This window comes from Bombina bombina, chromosome 4, assembly GCF_027579735.1.
Source record: "Bombina bombina isolate aBomBom1 chromosome 4, aBomBom1.pri, whole genome shotgun sequence".
Taxonomy (NCBI): Eukaryota; Metazoa; Chordata; class Amphibia; order Anura; family Bombinatoridae; genus Bombina; species Bombina bombina.
The window spans coordinates 361,254,567-361,266,144 of NC_069502.1; positions in this window are offsets into that span (position 1 = coordinate 361,254,567).

An 11,578-nucleotide genomic window follows, 5' to 3' on the forward strand; every position below is an offset into this window, starting at 1 on the left:
TGCCAGTGTGTTTAAAAACTTGAAAATGTGTTTGAGCTAACATATATTAAGGGTGCAATAGTGCTAGGTTTAGTTTAACACTAGCACAGCACAGTATTCAATAAATACTGTACCTGTAAAATAGTGACAATTACTGTAGTAAAATTTGCCAGACTATAGCACTAAGACACAGATTGCACTGCAATGCAGTTAACAGAGTGAACTAAGCATAACAAAATGGTGCAAGTCACTTTTCTCGCAATTTCACAATGATTACAGCACTGTTTCAAAATCACTGGAGGATGAACTTCAGCTCCACAAAGCGCTGTATTAGCGAAACGCTGTAAAGTGAAGCGCTGTAAAGTGAGGTATACCTGTATCTGTTACTGACAAAACACACCTCAATATGTGTTCAACATGTCTCCTGAGTACATTGTTACCATCCATGAATAGGTTTGTCGGTTTCTCAGGGGGCTAAAAGGCCTTATTTTTAGGGGGCGCATTCCAGTTTTCCAACTTGGAATTTTCCTATTTGGGACATTTCTGAAACCTGCCAATGTAATTTACCCCAATCAAACCATATCTTTTTGGAAAGAAGACAACCTAGGGTATTTGAAATGCTGTTATTGTAACACTTTCCATGCACTAATTTAACCACTCGTCTTTGTCAAACTTTTGGGTAGTCATTTTATTGTGTTATTTTTCACACACATTGTAATTTAGGCATGAATTATCGGTTCCTGTTATGTGTTACTGCCAAAGAAGACCCCACTATGTGTTCAGCCATGAATAGGTTTGTTGGGTTCTCAGGGGGCTAAAACGCCTTATTTTTAGGGGGCGCATTCCAGTTTAGCAACTTGGAATTCTCACATCCCATGCACCCATGAACTATTTGGGGACATTTTTTAAGTCGGCCAATGTAATTTACCGCCATCAAACCATATATTTTTTGAAAAGTAGACACCCTAGGGTATTTGAAAAGCTGGTATTTTAACACTTTCCATTCACTAATTCAACCGCCAGTCTTTGTCAAACTATTGGGCAGTTATTGTGTTATTGTTTACACACATTGTACTTTAGGCATGGATTCTCAGCACCTGTTATGTGTTACTGCCAAAGAAGACCCCACTATGTGTTCAGCAACATCTCCTGAGTACAGTGATACCTCATATGCATAGGTTTGTTGAATTATTTGGGGGGGGGGTGCAATGCCAAACTTCTGAATTTTTTTTTTCACATTTAACATATCTTCTTTGCCTATCTTCTTATTGGGGGCCTTTTTGCCCAATTTATTTGCTTGCCATGAATGTGCATATATTTGAAAAGTTGACACCCCAAGGTATTGTATATGGAGTGATTTGATGCCTTTGAAGCACCTGTTTTAGACAAAAAAAATGGAGAAAGTATATTGTGGTAATTTTTCAATTTTCATTTTTATACACACATTACTTTTTGACTATGTTTTAGGAGAGAGTGTTTTAAGTTATTGCAAGAAAACACTCCAGGTTGTTTTCTGCAAGACCCCCTGAGTACACCCATACTCCCCATGCAAAGGTCTGGCAGTGGTTTTGGTAAAATACAGCACCAATGTTAGAACTTCAAAAATAAAAAATAAAACAGCGAAATTTAAAAAACCCGGTACAGTAAAAGTAAAAGAAAAAACAAACAAACTCAGTAACAGTAAACGTAACCAACCCCAATTTTTTTTTTTTAAATTTACCAGTGTGTGATACCTCTTGAAGCAGTCCCCAATGCTGAGTCCAGGCTGTCCAGGGCAATTAGGACAGTAAAAGGGGGTGTCCTTTCTCTGCCCCCTCTTGGTACAGACTGCTTTTTTGAACAACAAAAAAGCATTGTGGGTTGCAATCTGCATTAAGTAAATTGCAACCTTTTTGGTTCCAGGTTGTTGTCTTCCCCATAATTAGGTAGAGCTGTAGCAGCTGATCTTCTAGATCAACCCCACCCATATGCCGGTTATAAGCTTTAATGCACACTGGCTTCATTGTGCTCTCAGCTCTGCCATGTACACAGACCTCCACAGTCCTCTCTGAGTGGATGGTGGTAAAAAAGTATACATCCTTCTTGTCTATGTACTTAATTGCCAACAGCTCCTCTTGGCGCAGAGCTGAGGTCTCCCCCCTTCGTAGCCAGGTGCGTGCAACTTGTCCTAGGAAACCTGTGCGGTTCTTTCCAATTGTAACGCAAACTACTGTATCGAAACAATACAGAAGCTTGAACAAAGGGACACTTGTAAAAATATTGTCTACATACAAGTGGTTCCGTTTGTTCATCGGGGGTAAAATCAGGTCCCAGACAATCTTGCCAGTGGTTCCCATATGTTCTGGGGAGCCTCGAGGGTCAAGGTGGATATCCTTTCCCTCGTACCCCCGGAAAGCCTGAGTATACCCAGTCTCGCTTTTACTGAGCTTATACACCTTTACTCCATACCTGGAGCACTTGGAAGGTATATAATGCTTGAATCTCCAGTAGGAGCGGGTGAAGGGTTTCTTTATGATGCCTGTCAGTATAGTCAATGCCTAGAATTTTTTTAATTCTGGCACATCGATGGGGGCCCATTGCTGCTTTGCCAAAAAAAGTGTCAGGCTTTGCAGCACGAAACTGATGGTCATATAAATTAGTTTGGGTGACAATGCTCCCCAATACATCATCACCCAGAAGCACCTCCATAAACTGCTGGGGGCTAAATCCTGCCACATCCACATTGATGCCAGGATTTGCAGTGGGATATCTGGCCTCTGGTGATGAGGCGTTACCCACTCTTCAGCAACAATTGCAGCTGGAGCAACACATCTCCTTCTGGCAGGGGAGCTAGCAGTCACAGATACATCACTATCAGTTGAGACTGTAACTAATGATGTATCTGAGCATAGGGCAGGGTCAAAATTGGGGTCTGAGTCAGACATAGAGGCATCTGACTCTGACGCAAGGATGGCATACGCCTCCTTAGCACTATATGTTCTCTGTAACATGATTTATTTTTATCTGTCACAGAGGGAAAAAAATACTAAAAAAAATCAACAAAAAATTTAAATTTAAATTAACTAAATGGCTCTGAAAAGAGCTTTTGGGTTTTAAAAAAAATTAAATCCTAAAAAATTGCACAGAGAGAAAAAAAAGTGCTTCTGTGCTACAGCCAGTAATTTATAGTGATCACTGGCAAGCTAGGGATTAATGGCTCTAACAAGTGCCTTTGGGTCTCACAATTTTTTAACAAAAAAATAATTTAAACTAGCTAAATGCCTCTAAAAAAGAGCCTTTGGGTCTCACAAAAAAAATGCTAAAAAAAATGAACCGCTAAAAAAATGCACAGAGAGCAAAAAAGTGCTGCTGTGCTACTGCCAGTGATTTATAATGATCACTGGCAACTAGGGGTTAATGGCTCTGAAAAGAACCTTTGGGTCTCAAAATGTTTAACAAATATATTAAATAATCTCTCTCTCCTAAACACAGATCTCTCTCTCCCACAAAAACGCAAGTGAGGAGAGGGAGGGAGATCCACACTGGTCAGAGTCAATATTTACAAATATTGACATGATCAGACAAATGGGATATTTTATTATTAAAAATTAAATTATAGGGGCAAGATCAGATTGGGTGACCCTAGCCTGCCCCTATGATGAGTCAGGCTAGGGACACCCCCAGAAGCCCCATGATGCACTGGGCATCACCATCATTGAAGCTACATGAGGAGGGGGGCTATATGGGGGCTATATTGGGCTATTTTATTAAAATACTTTTTTTTAATATTATATCTCAACATCGCTGCAATACGTCCTACAAAGGGTGTCCTTGGTCCTTAACTGACACCCTTTTAGGACGTGCTTGACATGTCCTCGGTCCACAAGAGGTTAAGCAAACTCAGGAGCTATGCTGCTAATGGAGATAGAACCTGTAAAAATGATCTTCCACTACACAAATCAAACACCAACTGTACCACACATTACACTAGTGTTGCTCTAACTATCTAGAGTCTAATAAAATGAGTAACATCGTTGCCATTAACATAAGATTCTTTAAAAACTAAGAGCTCCCATTAGCTCCAACCGATTCCCTGACATGTTTCGCCAAGATTCGGCTTTCTCAAAGGCTCCCGTCCCCTTGTGCGCACTAAAGGAAACTGGATGCCTGCTCGTCGGAACTTCACCAGCGATGGGCCGCCCACCAACGATCAGCACCATCGCTTGCCGATGCAGAGAGGGCCACAGATTGGCTCTCTCTGAATCTGTGCCTAAAAAAAAGGGTATTGCAGGATGCCTCAATATCTAGGCATCACTGCAATACCCTGAAAGCGTCTGGAAGCGATCACGAACGCTTCCACCACTTGAAACCCCAGAAGACGTGCCAGGCACATCCTTGGTAATTAACGACCAGTTTTTGTAGGGCGTGCCTGGCATGTCCTTTGTTGTTAAAGGGTTAAAGTATATTTTACAAATCAAAGACCATAAACATATCTAAGATATAGGAGTTTACTCACTGGAGCTATAGGCAATAAATAACTTATCAACTAATTAGAAACATCAGTATTACTTATACATCCCTTTTCCGGGGTTAAACTTTACCAGGATGTTTCAAAATTTCTAGTTCATGGTTTTCCAATTATTAACTGTGAGCTACTTTACTCTGCCAAAGTAATCACATCACACATGCTAAGGAGAACTATTATTTTCCAGTGTTGCCATCTTATAACATAGGAGGATGTTTTTAAAGATTATCTTTCCCATTTTTTATTTGTAACTAATAAAAGTTATATTTTAGTCACACACAACACATTTTGGTTTGTACCACTTTTTGCGTTTAATTAATCTTATTCAGAACCCTGAGTGCTAAATATGTATCCTTTATGATGGATTTTATCCATTTTGTAATTTACTTTATTTAAAAGTGCCTGGAGGTTTGCCGGTTATTTGTTTTACCTTTACTTTTTTTTTTCTTAGGCAATGAGAAAAAGAGAGACCTGCTGTATGTTTGTTTGTTTTTACAAGTTGTATTTTAAATGCATTTCAATCATAATTAAAAAATATTTGTAACATACTTATGATTGCAAAAGTTATTATTGCTGGAATTGTGTAATGTGTATGTGACCCTGTTATATTTATCTCTTGCGTAGGGTTGCCACAACGGCCATTTTATGACAGTTATGAGTTACACATGTGTTTACTGTTTAGGGAGGAAAATGAAGACACGTGGGGCTAGATTATGAGTGAAGCACTAAATATTGCTCCTCCTCATTCGCTAACTGTGCTCGACTTTGGCTTTTTGCATATGTTGGATATCATGCAAATTACAAGCTGAAAGTAAAAAGTTTTCTTGCGCAATAACCCGACAAGCAAAAAAAGCAGAAGTTGCAATATCGATATCGCGTTAACGTATTTTCCCATGGACTTAAATGGATTTACCCACAAATCAGCAAGCGCTACCTAGGTGCTGAACCAAAAATGGGTAGGCTCCTAAGCTTACATTCCTGCTTATCAATTAAAGATACCAAGAGAACGAAGAAAAATTGATAATAGGAGTAAATTAGAAGGTTGCCTAAAATTGTATGACCTATCTGAATCATGAAAGAAAAAATGTGGGTTTCATATCCCTTTAACTGCAAAGGGCTCCAATGCATTTGTATATATGTCTATATAAGTGTACATATGTATTTATGTATTTATATGTCTGTAAATAAATATATACACATAAAAATACATATGTACACATATATAGACATATTTACATACAAATACAAACAGGTATTTAGACATTTATATCTATGTATCTCAATATTAAAGCCCTTTGCCTGCCTTTTTTCCTAACACCTGAGATCTTATTGAGCTTTTATAACATTTCTTTGCAATATTTTTTATAATAATTTTTATTAGATGGTGTTATGAGTTTAACTATACTTTGTAATGTATTTTTGATGTGTTTTGTGCAACATTTATGTCATGTGAAACAGTTAACCAGAGCTCTGAAGTTGTGGTAATCATTCTAGCATAACTTGTAATACCAGCGGTAAGCCCAACTAGCGCAAACACTGTGATAAACCCCTTATCGCTCGGGTGCAAACGTTTGCGCTCCACTCGTAATCTAGCCCTCTAAATTTGTAATCTAATATGTTTAGTAAATTAATTTACAATATACTGTCATGTTATTTTGTACCATGTGTCAGCAGTGTTTGCAACAATATTTAGAGCAATGTTACACATAGTTGCAAACACTGCTGCCCTAGAATGCTAAAGACTCCTAAACTCTTATCTGTAGACAAAGGGTTGCTCTTTAACAAAGGTTACCAATAAAACAAAGCATATTTGATAATTAAAGTTGTACAAAACTGCTTACTTTATCTGAATTATGGAAGCTTTATTTTGACTTCACTGTACTTTTAACACTGCTATATTTCCCATAGTTATTTGTTGTACACTTGTGTGACTCATTTATAGCTCTCACTAATTGGCTTCAGCAGAGAAGACAATAAAGGAAACCTAAGTTACAACATGGTGGGCACATAGCTTTACAGATGCTAATATTTTACACTTATTTTTTTTACAATATTCTACAATATTATTCCTAAACTAATCCTCACATTGAATATGTAATTCTAGCTAGCATTCGCTAGCTAAATGTTTAATGTCATTTTAAATTAATTTATATCATAAACATAAATCATTCAGCAATGTTGGGAATATTCACATTTTAAAATGAAGCTGATGGAAATGCAATATTAAAGGGATATTTGTGTAAAATTGTACTTTGTTTCACACTCCCTAAAAAGGCCAACATTAAAATCTGTAACCTAGGTTTTCAAAAGGCTGCAAAATACCTAAACCAGCTCTTTGCAGAATTTTCAGGTTACAGAATTAGCTTTTTGGCCCCTCTAGGGATCGTCTGACGAAACACAATGCACATAAACTTAATTCAGTCAGCAATTGATCTAACTTATCATTGTTCTGATTTCAGAGTGTTTTCTATTTTGCCAAACTTGAAAACGCTAGACGGCATTCCCAAACTTTCAGAGGACTGGTCAACCGCAGAAGAAAGAAGTTTTCTGATAAGCAAGTGCACAATTTTGTAACTGTTTTTAGTGTTGGTGCCTGACTTTTTGTTTAGCAAAACTTGACTTCATAAGCAACAAACAACAATGTATGTTCACTGCTGCAATATATTTATTGAACTTTTTTTTATAATAAAATATATCTATCAAGTATCTGAATGTTAGTATGTTAATATATTCTTGTAGTATTTTATTTGCTATTATTTCATGTATCAATCTATAAAAAGCAATCTACTTCTTAAATGTGCCAAATATAAAACTATACTCAATGACATAAGGTTCTATAGGGGCTATGTACAGAAAATGTGAGGCAAACATATATTGTAAAATAATGCACAGCTAAAGCTTTTACGACCACAGTATAATAGATGTAAACACACAAATGATCTAAACTGATCAGATCAGCAAGCATGCTAGAAGAAGCTGGATTCCCTCTGGTGGGGCAAACTTTTAACAAACTTTCCATTTGAGCAGGCAGGCTACTGGTGTGCACAACTGAATGAACTTTACAACAATGCCTGTAATCAGTCAACTCTAAAATTGTTATTGTTTAAAAATATATATAATCTGTTTATTACCCATTCCCCAGTTTTGCATAACCAACATGGTTATTTTAATACACTTTAAACGTCTGTGAATTCTTTGTATCTAAGTCTCTGTTGACAGCTCCCTGATCACATGGCTATTTATTTATTTTCTATTGACTTGCATTTTAGCCAATTAGGGCAGTGTCAGCCACAACTCCACAGGAGAGAGCACAATGTTATCTATATGTCCGACATGAATTAGCAGTCTGTTGTTAGGAAAAGCTAATAAAAAGCATGTGATAAGAGGCTGTCTGTGGTGGCTTAGAAACAAGCAGAAACTAAGAGGTTTAAATGTTATAAAGTATATTAATATAATAAGAAAATTAGAAAGAAAGAAGATTGTAGAGACCAAATAAGTAACTACACAAAAGACAGGGATTTCAGCATTTTCATTATAATTGGTTACAATAACCTTGACAATAAATCCCTATCAGGGAAAATACAAGACGGTGCAGCATAGTTCCCGCAAGTCTATACCAGACAGAAACCCTGATAATAGCTTTTTTCTGGGAACCACATATAAAAGATGCACAGAGAACAAGGGTCACACAGACCTAGGACATCAAGTTAACAACATTCACACATTCAGTCAAATATACTTAAATCCACAAACAACACCTCTAACAGAGGATGGCAGTGCAACCCTGCACTAATCGGCCAACTTGTTAATCAATGAGGATCTATGTTTGTTAGAAAGTGAACACAGCTGTAATGAAATAGTTCAAAGTTTAAAATATGAACATATATGCATAGGGTGTTAAATGCATTGGTAAAATCTGACTGAAAAAAGGTTGTAGAAACCTAGTAGGAAGCCAGGCAACACCTATTTCAGAGGGCACCCCTAACATTTAGGAAGGATATGGTGTCATGAAAAATAACCATTTAGGATCTATGCTTGGTGTTCCTAATGTCCAGGTGACTATCTTACCAAATAAATTTGACAAATACAATCAAGTGTCAAAAATGTGGCAAGGAAACATAAAGGCAAACAATATGTACATGTATCATTAATCACATATTAAACCATATGTCAATGCTGAAATCCCTGTCTTTTGTGTAGTTACTTATTTGGTCTCTACAATCTTCTTTCTTTCTAAGTTTCTTAATATGTAATTTAAGGGTCTGCATTTTCAATCCTTTAAACAGGTTCAACTGTGCCTAAATTGGGGGCCCAGGACTTTTTCTATATATAGATACAGCCTACTCCCCTTACTATGTGTGATGAGAGCAGGATGTGATGTCACTAGCTTGTGGGCGGGGCTTAGGTCCGGTGTCTGTGTCGCAGTGAGTTTAATACAATCAACCTGTCTGGATGTGTATTGCTATGCTCTGTAATAAAATAGAGTTGTACCATCATTGCTGTGTCCTGCATATGTCCTGCATCTCATGACATGGTGTCAGAAGTTCTGGACTGCGCTTCTGTTTCTGATCGATTGCAATGTCAAAGTTTACCCCACCTGAGCCTTTTGACTTTTCTCAGCCTGCAGCTTGGCCCACATGGCGTCAGCGGTTTCAGCGCTTCAGGATTGCATCCAAACTGAACAAGGAGAGTGGTGAAGTACAAGTTAATTCTCTTTTATATTCTATGGGGAAAGATGTAGAGCCAGTGTTCAATGCTTTTACTTTCCAAGAAGGGGAAGAAGTTAACTTTGATATAGTTATGGATAAACTCAGTGCCCACTTTGTGCCCAAAAGAAATGTGATTCATGAGAGAGCTTGTTTTCACAAACGTAATCAGCGTGTGGGAGAATCTGTGGAGTCATTTGTGCGCAGCCTGTATGAATTAGCTGAATTCTGTGAGTTTGGTGTTGCTAAAGAAGAGCAAATCAGAGACAGAATAGTTATTGGAATTGCAGATGCTGAAGTCTCCCTGAAGCTGCAGTTAGAGCCTGATTTAACGTTAGACGGGGCTATTAGGATGGCCCGCCAGAGTGAACTGGTGAAAAAGCAAAGTGCTGATCTGAGGTCTGAGAGTATTGTGGATGAAGTGCAACAGTCTAGGAAAATTACTAGTGAAAGGCACAGTGTGAGCGGTAGATCTAAAGTACTGGAAAGGCCTAGAAGTGGATGGGCGCAACATGGCCGATGCACACGGTGCTACCGGGCTCATGATCAGAGTGCTATATGCCCGGCCAGAGATAAAAGATGCAGAAAATGTAACAGAATAGGCCATTTTGAAGTGGTGTGTAAAACTGAATACATTAAGGAGATGCAGGTGGACAGTGACCAGGAGGGTCAGGAAGTGTCTTTTGTGGGGTCTGTTGTGGAACGGACAAGCTCAGAGGAAGATTGGAAAGTTACCTTTACTGTAATGGGAGCCAAAGTTGATTTTAAGATTGACACAGGAGCAGATATCACTGTAATGTCTTTTGCTGAATTTATGAAACTGCCTCGACAGCCCCAGCTGACGAAGGTTACTACAAATGTTCATAGTCCTGGTGGCCGCATTGATTGTGTGGGGAAATTTCTTGCCAGCTGTGAGTACAAACAAAGGAAGTTCACCATGTGGGTGCATGTGATCCGAGGTCAGTGTGTTAACAGTTTATTGAGCAGAAAAGTAGCCTGTGACTTGGGCCTCGTGGCCAGAGTGAATGAGATCTCTGAAGATATGTTTGGCGAGTTGGGCCTACTGAGCTGCAAACCTGTCCGTATAGCACTTAAAAGTGACGCAGTCCCGTACAGTATTTCTACTCCTCGTAGAATTCCGTTCCCGCTCATGCCTCAAGTGGAGAAAGAGCTCATGCGCATGAAGTCTATGGGGGTTATTGAAGAGGTTGTTGAAGCAACTGATTGGTGTGCCCCCATTGTTCCAGTTGCAAAGAAAAACGGAAAGGTGCGCATCTGTGTGGACCTGAAAAGGTTGAATGAGGCAGTGAAGAGGGAGAGATTTGTGCTGCCGACATTGGAAGATATAGCCCCGAAGTTGGCTGGGGCGAAGTTCTTTTCCACATTAGACGCTTCTAGCGGCTTTTGGCAGATCCCCCTGGATCCTAAGTGCCGCAAACTGACTACCTTTATCACTCCGGTAGGTCGGTTCTGCTTCTGCAGACTTCCTTTTGGGATATCCTCCGCTCCTGAGATCTTTCAGAGGGAAATGAGTTCTCTCCTGAGTGGACACGTGGGCACAGCAGTCGTCATGGACGACATTCTAGTGTATGGGTCTACAGTGGAGGAGCATGATCAGCGTTTGAGTTGTGTGCTGCAGGCTATCAAAGAGTCTGGGCTGAAGCTGAATAAAGAAAAATGTCATTTTAGGAAAACTGAATTATGCTACTTTGGGCATATCATCAACGGGGATGGCATCAAGCCGGACCCCGAGAAAATTCGGGCTATCGAACAGATGAAAAGCCCTTCTGATGTACATGAGCTGAGACAGATATTGGGCCTTGTAAATTACGTGGGCAAGTTTCTTCCAGATTTATCTACGGTTTTGCACCCTATCACAGAGTTGCTTAAGAAAGATGTTGCCTGGGTCTGGGGACCCTCACAAGAAAAAGCGTTCCTGCATGCTAAGTCCCTGCTGGGGTCTGCCCCAGTGCTGGGGTTCTACGACCCTTCAAAAAAGACTGTGGTTAGTGCTGATGCAAGCAGTTATGGGTTGGGGGCTGCACTCCTGCAGCTGAATGACAACAAACTACAGCCCATCGCCTACTGTTCCCGCACACTGACGGCTGCAGAGTCAAAATACGCTCAAATTGAGAAAGAGTGCCTGGCTGCAGTTTGGGCCTGTGAGCGCTTTCAGCGTTATCTAGTGGGTTTGGAGAAATTTAGTCTGGAAACTGACCACAAACCGCTAGTCCCTCTTATCAATTCTTATGACATCGACAAAACACCCTTGAGATGCCAGAGACTTTTAATGAGACTACTCAGGTTCAATGTTCAGGCAGTGCATGTGCCGGGGAAGCAGCTGGTTGTGGCAGATACACTGTCCAGGCTCCCGCTGGCTGCTGCTGAA